Raw genomic sequence first — 14,973 nt, 5'->3', positions numbered from 1 at the left:
CATTATTGGGGCCAGAACTGTTCCTTGCGGAACACCGCTTATTACTTCATCCCAGTTAGAGTGTTTGTCTCTTATCACTACTCTCATTTTTCTTTCTTGCAAAAAGTCTTCCATCCATTTAAGCAGATTGCCCTGTATTCCTCCTTCAGTTTCTAATTTCTTAAGTAACTTCTTATGTGGTACTTTGTCAAAAGCTTTTTTTAGGTCTAGAAATGCACAATCAGCCCATCCATCTCTTTCTTGTATTATATCTATTAGCCTTGAATAGAAACATATTCAATTGGTGACGCATGATCGTCCTTGTCTGGATCCAAACTGCCTTGGATTTAGTACGGTTTTTTTTTCCTTTCTAAATACTTTACCCATCTACTTTTGATAATTATTTCACAAATTTTTGCTATTGTACTTGTTAGAGAGACTGGTCTATAGTTTGTAGGGTCCTTTTTATTTCCTCCTTTGTATGAAGGTACTATATTTGTTCTTTTTCAATCTTTTGGAACTTTTCCTTCTTTCAAGGAACTGTTTATTATGCTTTGTATTTTGTCTGCCAATTCATTCCTGCATTCTTTCAAAATCCAGTTTGCTATTTCATATGGTCCATGCGATTTTCTGACACCAAGATTACTCAAGTGTTTCATTATTTCGTTCTTTGTTACTTCTATTTCAAAGGATTACAAAGGCGGAGCATGCCGACAGGAGACCTTTTGGTCCATATCTAGGTCGGATGCGAAAAAATCATAATAATAGTAAAATAATAAATAAAAACTATAATAATGTAAATAACAAATAAAATACATAAACAAATGCATAGGTATAGTTAAAAAAATAAACAAACAGGTAAATAGTATATAATGATAAATTGTCATATAACTAATAATAAATGAAAATCAAACAGACAAATGATAACAAAACAAAAACGAATAATATAAAATAAATTATAATCATTACAGCATCTTGCATAGGTGTCTATCTAAATGATTCTTAAAGCTTAGAACTGAACTACATTGCACTACCTGTGCAGGAAGTTTTCTTTCATAGGGGGGACTTTCTCTTCCCATTCGATCTCTCCAAGTTGTATGTTCTCCCTTGTAAACACCGATTTAAAATGCTTGTTCACAATTTCTGCCATTTCTATTTCCTCTGTGTATTCAACTCCTCCTTGTCGTAATTTCTCTAATTCTTGTTTGTTTTTCAGTTTGTTGTTTACAAATCTGTAAAATAGTTTTGGTTGATCTTTACATTTTTCTATGACATCTTTTTCATATTTTCTCTTTTCCTCTCTGCACACTTGTACATATTCATTTCTATAACTAGTATATGTTTTCCATTTTTCAGGTCTTTCGTGTTTCTTCAATTTGGTCCAAGCTTTATCTCTTTTGTCTTTCAACTCCTTACAACTTTTGTTGTACCAGCACTTTACATATTCTTTTTCTTGTTTTTGTCTTGGGACATACTTTTCCACTCCTTTGTTATAATTTTTTTTTTCAAAATATTCCATTTCTCTTCTACTGTTGTATCTTCTTTGTGTATTCTTTCCCAGTTTTCATTTTGAAAGAATTCTCTTATCTTATCAAAATTTGTTTTTTCATAATCGATCTTCCTTTTCTATATTGTTAATTTCTTTTCATGTATTTTTCCTCGTTTAGTTCTAGTTCTATCAATATGTGGTCACTTTTACTTATTGGTGCCTGGTATTCTATCTTTTCCACTATTTCAGGTTCTGATGTGATTATTAGGTCTAGTCTCGATGGCTCTTCTTCATTTCTATACCTAGTGTTCTCTTGAATCCATTGTGTCATTATGTGGTCAATAATCATCTCAAGTAGAACATTTCCCCATGAGTCTTTTCCACCCTTTACTGTCATCTCTTCCCAGCAGACTTCTTTGCAATTAAAGTCGCCCATCATAACTATTCTTCCTCCATCTTCCATTATCTTGTTTAATGTTATTCTTGTGTCTTCTAACATACTTTTATGTTCACTCTCTTCCCACGAGGCTGTTTTTGGGGGCACGTAGTTTATTACAAAATTTCTGCTCTTCTTATCTCTGTCTTCTACTTCTATCATAATCATCTCTACTGTATTCTTTCCATATGTGACACTCTTCACGTTTATATCCTTCTTAGTCAGGAACATAACTCCACCCCCTTGTTTTATCTCTCTGTTTCTAATCCAATAATTATATGCATTGTGTCCTATGCTGTTGGGTGGTAGTGGACCTTTTAATTTTGTCTCTACAATTCCCATTATATCCGGGTCTTTTTCTTTCAGATACTCGTTCAGTGCATTCAGCCCTGTTATTAATCCATCTATATTTGTGTAGGATACTCTTAATTTTCTGTTATTTCCATTGTATTTTCTGTTTCTTTTTTGTTTCTTTCTGTTATGGTCCATTTCCTCACTTTCATATTCACTACTCTCCAATAGAATTCTTCTTTTTCTGACTCCATTCTGTTCTCGTTTTTTTCCCTTAGCTTCTTGCCTTTTCATTTTTTCTTCCTCTCTTTCCTCTTTATTAATTTCTCTTGTTATCCATTGTTCACTTGTTGCTAGTTTCCCTGTTTTTGCTAAGATATTCTCTGCTGTTGTTTGTGACCTGAATTTAATCTTGGTCTGGTCTTATTTGTACTATATTTTCCGAGTCTAAACATCTCTTCGATTTGTTTCATGATTTCGGGTTCATCTTCCTGAACTAATTCTAGTAAATTGTTTACTTTTTCTTTTTCCTCTTTAATTCTTGTGGCTATTTAGGTTAAATTTCTCTTCCATCCCTAATATAATTATACATTTCTTTTTGTCTGCTAAGTCTCTTACTATATTCTCCTTCTGTCTCATCACTTTAATGACTGATTCTTCAGTTTCTTTCATTTGTTGCTTAATTATGTCAGTAAATGCAACTTTACTGTTTTCTTGGATTTTTTTCCACTCCTGTGGTTCCTTTGCTATGGCGTCTTTATTGTCTTTATTATTCCTCTTTAATTCCTCATTCTCATCTTTAACTTCTTTTAACTGTCTTTTTAATTCTTCTATTTCATTAGTTAAGTTTTTGTTCACCTTCTCTAGTTCTTCCAATCTTTCAACTCTCTGCGCAATCTTGGCTACGTTACCGAACCTGTTTTCCCAATGCTCGGTCATCTTATCAAGTTTCTCCTCTAGTCTTGCCAATCGGGGGAGGTTGGTATCCCCCCCACCCTCTTTAAATCCCTGGAAACTATTATCATCACCTTCCACTGTGCTGCTCTTATCTATACTTCTAATCTTTACATTTTTGTTGATCCCGTCGTCACCGAAATCATCATCGTCGGTCCGCCTTTTGTTTACAAGACGCCTGGCCTCCTGGACCATGTCCCCCTCTTCCTCATTTCCTTCCATTTCCCTCAATAATCCCTCCCCTTCTCCTTCCCTATCACCCCTCCCCCACTACACCACGAGCTCTCCCCTTCCCTATAAATACAATAAGACACTTCCTGGACGTTGAGATCCACGTAGATTTTTCTTTTTCTTCGGAACACCAATTCTCGCCATCCATTCGACGAAAATGTGTGTGTCTGTGTGTGTGTGTGTGTGTGTGTGTGTGTGTGTGTGTGTGTGTGTGTGTGTGTGTGTGTGTGTGTGTGTGTGTGTGTGTGTGTGTGTGTGTGTGTGTGTGTGTGTGTGTATTTACCTAGTTGTATTTACCTAGTTGTATTTTACGGGAAGGGGAGCTATGCTCGTGGTGTCCCGTCTTCATATCTCATTTTATCTCAACTATTTCTAAATTCATGTATTGTTTTTGCACACACCACTTTCTCATATAACTTGTTCCAACTGTCTATTACTCTGTGAGGAAAGCTGTTCTTTTTCAGATCTCTTCTATAGCTGTCTTTTTTTATTTTCTTTCCGAGTCCTCTTGTATTTCTATCATCCCATTTTATCAGATTCTCTCTATCAGTAATTTCTATGCCTTTCATGATTCTGTAAATAGCTATCAAATCTCCTCTCTTCTTTGCTCTAGTGTCTGTAGTTCAAGTTTTTCTAGTCTCTCTTCATATGATAGTTTTGAGAGTGTTGGTGCCAATTTTGTAATTGCTCTTTGTATTCTTTCAAGTTTTGTTATACATTTTTTGTACTTGGTGACCATATCGTTGCTGCATATTCCAATCTTGGTCTTATCAGGGTGATTAGAATTTTCTTCACCATTTCTTCATCCAGGTATGTAAATGCAACTTTGATTGTTCTTATTAAATTATAAGTTTCTCCAAAAATCTTATTTATATGTTTCTCAGGTGACATATTATTCATAACAATGACTCCCAGGTCCTTCTCATTTTCTACTTTTTTTATTCCTTCTTCTCCCAATTTATATGATCCTGTTATTCTGTTTTTGCTTTTTCCAAATTCCATTATACTACACTTTTTGGTATTGAACTCCATCTCCCACTTCCTACTCCATTCTTGTACTTTATTTAGATCACTCTGTAGTGATTCACAATCTTCTTCCGTGTTCACTCTTTTCAGTAGTTTTGCATCATCTGCAAAGAAGTTCATATAGCTTTCAATTCCTTCATCCATATCATTAAAATATATAGCAAACATTATTGGGGCCAGAACTGTTCCTTGCGGAACACCGCTTATTACTTCATCCCAGTTAGAGTGTTTGTCTCTTATCACTACTCTCATTTTTCTTTCTTGCAAAAAGTCTTCCATCCAATTAAGCAGTTTGCCCTGTATTCCTCCTTCAGTTTCTAATTTCTTAAGCAATTTCTTATGTGGTACTTTGTCAAAAGCTTTTTTTAGGTCTAGAAATGCACAATCAGCCCATCCATCTCTTTCTTGTATTATATCTATTAGCCTTGAATAGAAACATATTCAATTGGTGACGCATGATCGTCCTTGTCTGAATCCAAATTGCCTTGGATTTAACACGTTTTTTTCTAAATACTTTACCCATCTACTTTTGACAATTCTTTCACAAAATTTGGCTATTGTACTTGTTAGAGAGGCTGGTCTATAGTTGGTAGGGTCTTCTTTAATTCCTCCTTTATATATAGGTACTATATTTGTTTTGTTTTTTCCCAATCTTTTGTAACTTTTCCTTCTTTCAAGGAACTGTTTATTATGCTGCGTATTTTGTCTGCCAGTTCATTCCTGCATTCTTTCAAAGTCCAGTTTGCTATTTCATCTGGTCCATGCAATTTTCTGACATCAAGATTACTCAAGTGTTTCAATATTTCGTTCTTTGTTACTTCTATTTCTTTCATGGGAGGGACTTTCTCTTTCCATACGATCTCTTCAGGTTGTATGTTCTCCCTTGTAAATACTGATTTAAAATGTTTGTTCATAATTTCCGCCATTTCAATTTCCTTTGTGTATTCAACTCCTTGTCTTAATTTCTCCACATCTTGTTTGTTTTTCAATTTGTTGTTTACAAATCTGTAAAATAGTTTTGGTTGATCTTTACACTTTTCTATGACATCTTTTTCATATTTTCTCTTTTCCTCTCTGCACGTTTGTACATATTCATTTCTATAACAAGTATATATTTTCCATTTTTCAGGCCTTCTGTCTTTTTTCCATCTGGTCCAAGCTTTATCTCTTTTGTCTTTTAACTCCCTACAACTTTTATTGTACCAGCATTTTACATATTCTTTTTTTTTTTTCTTTTTTTTTTTTTTTTTGTCTTGGGACATACTTTTCCACTCCTTTTTTTTTTTTTTTTTTTTTTTTATATAAATTTTTGTCAAAATATTCCATTTCTCTTCCACTGTTGCTTCTTCTTTGTATATTCCTTCCCAGTTTTCTTTTTGAAAGAATTCTCTTATTTTATCAAAGTTTGTTTTTTCGTACATCATTCTTCCTTTTCTATATTGTTCATTTCTTTTCATGTATTTTCCTCATTTAGTTCCAGTTCAATCAATATGTGGTGACTTTTACTTATTGGTGTTTTATATTCAATATTTTCCACTATTCTAGGTTCAGATGTGATTATTAGGTCTAGTCTCGATGGTTCTTCTTCATTTTTATACCTAGTGTTCTCCTGTATCCACTGTGTCATTGTATGGTCAATAATCATCTCGAGTAGAACATTTTCCCATGAGCCGTCTCCACCCTTTACGGTCATCTCTTCCCAGCAGACTTTGCAATTAAAGTCGCCCATCATAACTATTCTTCCTCCATCTTCCATTATCTTATTTAATGTTATCCTTGTGTCTTCTAACATACTTTTATGTTCACTCTCTTCCCACGAGGCTGTTTTTGGAGGCACACAATTTATCACAAACTTTCTGCTCTTCTTATCTCTGTCTTCCACTTCGATCATAATCATCTCTACTGTATTCTTTCCATATGTGACACTCTTCACGTTTATATCCTTCTTAGTCAGGAACATAACTCCACCCCCTTGCTTTTTCTCTCTGTTTCTAATCCAATAATTATATGCATCATGTCCTACACTGTTGGGTGGTAGTGGACATTTTAATTTCGTTTCTACAATTCCCATTATGTCCGGTTCTTTTTCCTTCAGATAATCATTCAGCTCATTCGATCCTGTTATTAATCCATTTATATTTTTGTAAGACACTCTTAGTTTTCTGCTACTTCCATTGTATTATCTGTTTCCCTTTTGTTTTTCTCTAGTATGTCGTATTTCCTTACTTTCATATTCACTACTCTCCAATAGAAATTCTCTTTTTCTGACTCTGTTCTCTACTCGTTTTTTTCCTTAGCTTCATGTCTTTTCGTTTTTTCCTCCTCTCTTTCCTCTTTATTCATTTCTCTTTTTATCCATACCTTTTTATATTGTTCACTGTTTGCTAGTTTCCCTGTTTTTTGTTAAGATATTCTCTGCCGTCGTTTGTGACCTGAATTTAATCTTAATTGGTCTGGTCTTATTTGTACTATACTTTTCGAGTCTAAACATCTCTTCAATTTGTTTCATGATTTCGGGTTCATCTTCCTGAACTAATTCCAGTAAACTGCTTACTTTTTCTTTTTCCTCATTGATTCTTGTGGTTCTATTTAGGTTATGTTTCTCTTCCATTCCTAATATAATTATACAGTTCTTTTTATCTGCTAAGTCTCTTACTATTTTCTCCTTCTGTCTCATCACTTTAATAACTGAGTCTTCAGTTTGTTCTTTCATTTGCTATTTAATTATGTCAGCAAATGCAACTTTACTGTTTTCTTGGATTTTTTTCCAACCCTGTGCTTCTTTAGCTATGGCCTCTTTGTTGTCTTTATCATTCCTCTTTAATTCTTCATTCTCCTCTTTTACTTCTTTTAACTGTCTTTTTAATTCTTCTATTTCATTAGTTAAGTTTTTGTTCACTTTCTCTAGTTCTTCCAATTTTTCAACTCTGCGCAATCTTTGCTATGTTACCGAACCTATTCTCCCAATGTTCGGTCATTTGTTCAAGTTTCTCCTCTAGTCTTGCCAATCAGGGGAAGTTGGTATCCGCCCCTACCCCTCATTAAATCCCTGGAAATTATCCTCTCCTTCCATTGTGCTGCTCTTATCTATACTTCTAATCTTTACATTTTTGTTAATCCCTTCACCAAAATCATCGGTCCTTTTCTTGTTTACAAGACGCCTGGTCTCCTGGACCAAGTCCTCCCCTTCCGCATTTCCTTCCATTTTCCTCAGTAATCCCTCCCCTTCTCCTTTTTCCTCACTTTCCCACTACACCACGAGCTTTCCCCTTCCCTGTAATTACAATAAGGTACTTTCTTTGCGTTGAGATCCACGAAAATTTCACTTTTCTTCAGAACTCCAATCTTCGCCATCCATCCGACGAAAGTGTGTGTGTGTGTGTGTGTGTGTGTGTGTGTGTGTGTGTGTGTGTGTGTGTGTGTGTGTGTGTGTGTGTGTGTGTGTGTGTGTATGTGTGTGTGTGTGTGTGTGTGTGTGAGAGAGAGAGAGAGAGAGAGAGAGAGAGAGAGAGAGAGAGAGAGAGAGAGAGAGAGAGAGAGAGAGAGAGAGAGGTCGCAGTATTGGGTAGTAGCTGTCGACCACGAGTCTAACACGTGATCCAAGACCATGGTGAATCATATGTAATACGCAACGGTGATATGATCTCTGCATAAAGCAGAGAATATAGATAATATTAAGGGAAGACAAAGAAGAGCGATCAAATTGCAGATGCAAAAAGAGACTGAAAGCACATGCCGCGTGCACACGCACACACGCACGCACACACGACTCGGTGGCGAGGTTGGTAGAGCGCTGGACTGGGAAGTACGGTGGTGCTCGCAGTACCCAGTTCGAATCCTGCCCAGGGGCGAAATTATTTCGGTATCGCTGTGCTTCGGGTCGTTACTCTGACTCTCGTGGGCGGGGAGTTGGGTGTGTGTGTGTGTGTGAAAGGTCATAGCATTACCCATAGATCGGCCATACGAGCTCTGAGCTCTCTTCCGGGAGGGAAATAGCTGTCGATCACGAGTCCAACACGTGATCCAAAGACCAAGGTGAATACACACACACACACACACACACACACACACACACACACACACACACACACACACACACAGATACACATCTCGCGGGGGATGTGTGCATGTAAGGTCACAGCATTACCCATAGATCGATCATATATGAGCTCTGAGCTCTCTTCTGGGAGGGAAATAGCTGTCGATCACGAGTCCAACACGTGATCCAAGACCATGGTGAATCATACACACAAAGAAGAGAAAGAGGGGACCTGCTGACCATTTACAGGATCATGAAAGGCACAGTCCTTGATAGAAAGGACTTACTAAACTGGGATAAGAGAAATACAAGGGGGCGTGATAAGAAACCCACAAAGAATAGTTATTAAAGAGAACTGAAAAAAAAAAAAAAAGAGTGGTGGATATTTGGAACAAACTGGATAAAACAATAGTGTGTGCAAAAACTATACACGACATTAAAAGCAAGCTAGACACTGCAAGATACAAAGATGGGACATCACGAGCATAGCTCCCCTTCCCGTAAGAGACAATTAGGTAAAGACATCTAGGTAAACACACACACACACACACACACACACACACACACACACACACACACACACACACACACACACACACACACACACACACACACACACACACACACACACACAAACACACACACGCACACACACATGCACAAACACACACACACTCACACACACACACACACACATACAAACAAACACACACATACACACACACACACACACACACACACACACACACACACACACACACACACACACACACACACACACACACACACACACACACACACACACACACACACACACACACACACACACACACACACACACACACACACACACACACACACACACACACAATGAAGAGAAAAATGCGACCTACTGACCATTTACAGAATCGTGAAAGGTATAGTCCTTGATTGAGAGGACTTATTAAATTGGTCATATATGAAGATCGGTCATAATTATGTGAGCTTTGAGCTCTCTTCCGGGAGAGAAATAGCCGTCGATCATGAGTCCAACACGTGATTCAAGACCATGGTAAATTACGCACACACACACAGAAAGAGAGAGGTGTCTCTAAGGGATTTGATTAAGTTTTCCAGGATTCCAGAGAAGTTTCTTCGGTTGGCACACAGCAGATGTGTTTTCCAGAGGCTCAAGCAGAGGTTTCTTACGGTTACAGTACTTGGCAGTACTTGGCCCAACATGACCTCACTAAGCCTTAGCCCAATCTAATTTGCCGATAACACCTGGTCTTAAGGGTTTACTGGGAGCTGCGTGGTACACAGTTCGATCCCACGCCTCGGATTTTTTTTTTTTTTTTTTTTTTTTTTTATCGTCGTCGTTGGATTCCATTGTGATGCAAGGGCCTCTTTTTACGAACCCTCTCAGGTTCATCGCTTATTTCGAGATTTTTATTCTAAAATAACAACAACGTAAAGGAGGAGAAGGGGGAGAAGAGAGAAATCCACCGTGACCTCGATTTGGTTACTGTGACCGTGCCAGAGGGGATTTTGCCGCAAAAGATAAAAATTAACAAAATGTAGCAATTCTGAAACGAAGGCCGAACTGAACCTAAAGATCAAAAGGAGACGCTTCGGTGTAGTTACATATATATATATATATATATATATATATATATATATATATATATATATATATATATATATGAGTGGAAGGGTGGTGAGATAAACACCGAGTAATGTTGGAGTGTAAATTTACTGACGTTTCGTCCTTAACAGGACTTCTTCAGAGTATGAGTACATAAGCATAAAATCAACATATATATACACGCGTTCATGTCCGCGTTCCTGCTAACCCACGCCACTCGAGTCCGCTTGTTTCCTCATCTCCCGGCGGATGAGTCGTCCGGACATTTGAGACAGTTTGATGAATCCGTCCCTGTGATTAAGGCAAGGCTGAGATGCTATATATGCTGCCTCAACTAGTTTCCTCTTTTTCTTTTCTAACCCCTGTTGTAAAATCTCTACCCCACTCCAGTTGGGAAGGTGTCCAAGTTGGTCCAAATGAACCACCAATGCGTTGGAAGTGCGGTGGGCTTTTAGGTCGTTCTTGTGTTCGTATGTTCGCTTGCGTAGACCTCTCCCAGTTTCTCCAAAGTAGCTCAATTCACAGCTGCTACATGGTATTTTGTATACCACGCTATTAGTGATGTTGTCTTTTCTCTCCTTACCTCTCACTATTTCGCCAATTTTCATGCTGGATGAGCTGGCAATCTTCAATCCTGTGTTGCGTAGTAGGTGTCCTAATTCTTCCGTGTGTTTGGAACTGGGAACCACGATGAAGTCACCTTCCTTATCTTCCTTAACCTCATCCTTTTTATCCAATGTTCTGAGTGCTATTTTTCTCAAGCTTATATATATAAGGACTCAAGTCTTGTTTACAACGCGACCAAGTAATGTCACTTATAGAAACATAGAGAACAGACGTCACGATCGTAAATCTTCCTGAATTTTAGGTAAATAAACACACACACACACACACATATACACACACGTTGACACTGTGAAGGCGGTGCCCCGGACACCTAGCCGGGTACCGCCAGCCGGTGACGCCCCTTTCAGCCACTCGGGCCACGTCCCCGGTCTTCTTCTTCAGGTAGCTCCTCTGGACGTCGCCGAGTACGTCACGCTCTGAGGCCCGAACGAGGAGGAGGCCGGCGGGCACTCCGGGGAAATGGGCGCGCGACGCCTCTCTCGGCTCTCAGAAGAACCGACGTCGTCTTGTTCTTGGCTGACCGCCCGGGCCCGTCCCCGGGATGCCCTTCCAGGGTCGAACAACTGGTAGGGAGGTCAGACCTGACGGAGGAAGGCGTACTTGCTGAGGGCGGGCACCCCGAGAGTGGCAGCGCATCCAAAGTGCAGCCAGCCGGAGTGCCCCTCTTCCTGCCCGCGCATTCGATGAGACCCATTGGCGTCTTCCTGTGGAGAGATCCTTCCGAAGAGGTCCAGATCTTCCGCAGCCGCGTGTGCAATGTGTCCTCCGGGGGTGCCGCCGTTGAAGATGTCCCGTCTAGGTGCCACCGGCCGAGGCGGCCCTCGTCGCGCCCAACTGGCCCAGGACCCGGGTCCCGCGAGGCACCTCGCCGAACACCGGCGGCGCGCATCTCGGACGGAAACCACCAGAGCCAAGCCTATATATATATATATATACATATATACTGTATATATATATATATATATATATATATATATATATATATATGTATGTATATATATATACACATATATACATATATATATATATATATATGTATATATATATATATATACATATATATACATATATATATATATAAGTATATATGTATATACTCGTATATGTATATATATATATATATATATATATGTATATGTATATAAATATAAGTATATATATATATATATATACATATATATGTATATATGTGTGTGTGTGTGTGTGTGTGTGTGTGTCTGTAAATATATATATATATATATATATATATATATATATATATATATATATATTCTGTGTATATTTATCAACTTTCCCACGTGCACATACTAGCTAAATGCACTATCATAGCGGAGGTGGGTTGAACGCGATATTTCGTGTAGGTGTATGTAATTCAAGCATACAAATATAAGAAAGTCGTACTCAACTTATATCTCTCTTGATAGCGTATTGGTTTAAGTCACTGTAACTTTGTTACGGGTTAGCTGGGTTCGAATCCATCGAGCGATTCTTCAGTCTCGACTGCGATGGCATGGAATTAAAAGTGATTTGTGGTTGAAAAAATATATTAATTGATCACTGGGAACCATTCAGTGTATATGTATATATATATATATATATATATATATATATATATATATACATATACCTGTATATATACTTCAAACTTACAACCCACTTTCAGAGAAAATTAAACTCAAAAGTGAAGTAATCCTTATATTTCGATCGCTAACTGTGGTCCTCTTCAGAGGATAAGTACAGAGGAAGGTTAGAGCACAAAGAATATATGCTGACGTGAGATGATATAAAAAAGAGAGACGAGGAGAGACTCAAGTGATATGCCCCTGCTGAGATGGGGAACTTGATTGATCGCTAGTAAGGTCAGGTCCTGGTGCCGTGGGAAGTAATTTGTTTAGTGTCAATGTGGTTATACAATCTGGAGGCCATTGTCATTTTGAGGTGTTGAAGTTGGGGGTAGTGTTTAATTAAGGATGATTCTATTATTTTTTCTTCTAAAATTACAGTGCGATTTGTTAATAATGGCTGCATTGTCTCAGTCCATGCAATGGTCCTTCGTGCTGGTGAGAAGGAAATCTGCAGAATTTTCTTGGCCGTATGTGATAGAGTTTCTAAGTTGTTTCATTCTAGTAGAAAGATCTCTACCAGTATGTACCCAATAGACCTATCACAATCCCTGCAAGGTAACTTGTACACACCGAGACTATTGTCCGCCTTTGTTCAATGGTGGACATTTACTCCCTGTTTGAAAAGGCTATTGGGATAATCGAAAATAACATTGATTTCACCTTTGGGAAGTAGTTTAGTAACAGAATGGATAGAAAAGTTGTAAGGTAATATGATATTTTTGTTATTCCAACTGAACTGGGAATCTGGTTTGGAAGTATTGTAATAACTACTTTTGGGTTTGTTTAAGGCTTTTGACAAAAAACCATTCTGGATATCCTATTTTTGATAATTGTTTGTTTATTTATCTCATATTTGGGTCTAAGTGTTGAGGACTGCAGATTTTAAGGGCTCTTAAATGCAAATTCGATGCAACACTGCATTTGATGTTGTCCGGATGATGGCTGAAAGTTTGATTACCATTTGATATCAAAGGGCTGTTTGTATTTTACTGTGGCACATTTCTAATGGTAGGTTTACCTATACATACACACGCGCGCGCACGCGCACACACACACGATCGCGCACGCGCGCACACACACACACACATACGCACGTTCACCTAAACACACACGATGGCGCAGTAGTAGCATTCGCAACTGCTAACTCAGCTGTCCGAGTTCGAATCCCGCCCAGGGCTGAAATAATTTCAGTATAGCTGCGCTGCGAGCCGTTGGATATTTGAGCCTGAACTCGACAAGTACTCATTTCAGTCGGGACTGTAGGGAGGTCTAAAAGAGTTTTATATATACATTTTGGTATTGGCGTGTGTTTGACATTGGGATGGGATGGATTTCTGGTCGTAAACCCAGTTTTGAATTTTCATGCACTCCGGTGGGTATTGTGGGTGCAGGAAATTTACTTTGGTTGTTTAGAAATTAAATATATCGATGTTGCTTTTGGAGTATGGAGTTTATTTGCGTGATGTAGTTCGTGTATTCCATTACATTTTCTATGATTTCTCCTGGATCTGCCGAAGGTTTTCTTGGGTTGAGTAAATGTGCTGGTATGGGTGAGGGGAAGGAGTGGGTAGATTTGGTTGTTGTTGTTGTTGTTATTATTATTATTACTATTATTATTAATTAACATTATTGTTATTGTTATTATTATATTATTATTACTATTATTATTATTAATTATTATTATTATTACTATTATTCATGCCGCAATTTGATGACCTTGCTGGGGATGGCTCCCTTGGTAGGTTAGGTTTAGGGAAGTTATGTTTAGGACATCTTTTCTATCCCCTTCCTCATACAAGGTGAGCAGAGTGGATCCTGAATAGGGCTGCTCAATCGAGTAGGTTGTTGTCCAACTGCGCTTCTCCCAATTACACCATAAGGAGACCAGTGGGACTATATCGCATATAATATGTGTTATGACGTATGACTAAGGTCTTCCAGAGATAACCGTCTCTTGCACCGTCATGTACCATGGCCAGATGACTTTTGGTTGTTGGTTTGAAGAATGAAGTTGGGGGAGAAGTTTGACAATGGTTTTACCGCCATTTACAGTCGCTTCCTCATACTCAGTATCAACTGGATGGGAATCGGATCCAGGGGCACCACTGAGATAATAAGGCATCAGCTTGTTTTCCTTCAGCATGCTTTCGAATTCTGCATTGAGATCTTGCCTCCCTCTTCTTAGGCAGGAGAAGAAATATGGAGGAATCCAAGACCTAGCTAATGGTAGTGAAAACTTCACCACAGCAAGATTTATTCTACGATAGTCTGAAGACTTGTCATATCTCACACTATTTCTGTTCAGGACTGAAAACTGAAATTTTCGAACTGTTAAAGGCGTATTCAATCGATCCAACAAGCACGGTGTATATTTAGAAACGTTATTTCAGCGCGATTTGAATTATCTAAAGCTGTCGTTGTTGTGAAAAAGTCAAGATTCTAAAATACTTTCGCTGTTATTCTCGTTCACGCCAAGAATCTATTCAACTGAGGAGTTAAGACGGTAATTATGAATTCCCACGTCCATCATAGGTGTTTGTATTTTGGTAAACATTATGTATATCTGGGTTTGTTCCTGTATAATTGCCGGCCGGGGGACAGCCAGAAATGTAGTGAGGAGATTGGGGTGGGGGTGGTGGGTACAATGTCTCT

This window comes from Oratosquilla oratoria, chromosome 15, assembly GCF_046742065.1.
Source record: "Oratosquilla oratoria isolate Oo_2021 chromosome 15, ASM4674206v1, whole genome shotgun sequence".
In the NCBI taxonomy this organism is placed as follows: Eukaryota; Metazoa; Arthropoda; class Malacostraca; order Stomatopoda; family Squillidae; genus Oratosquilla; species Oratosquilla oratoria.
The sequence above is the reverse complement of the archived record's forward strand: the minus strand, read 5'-3'. Positions refer to the sequence as shown.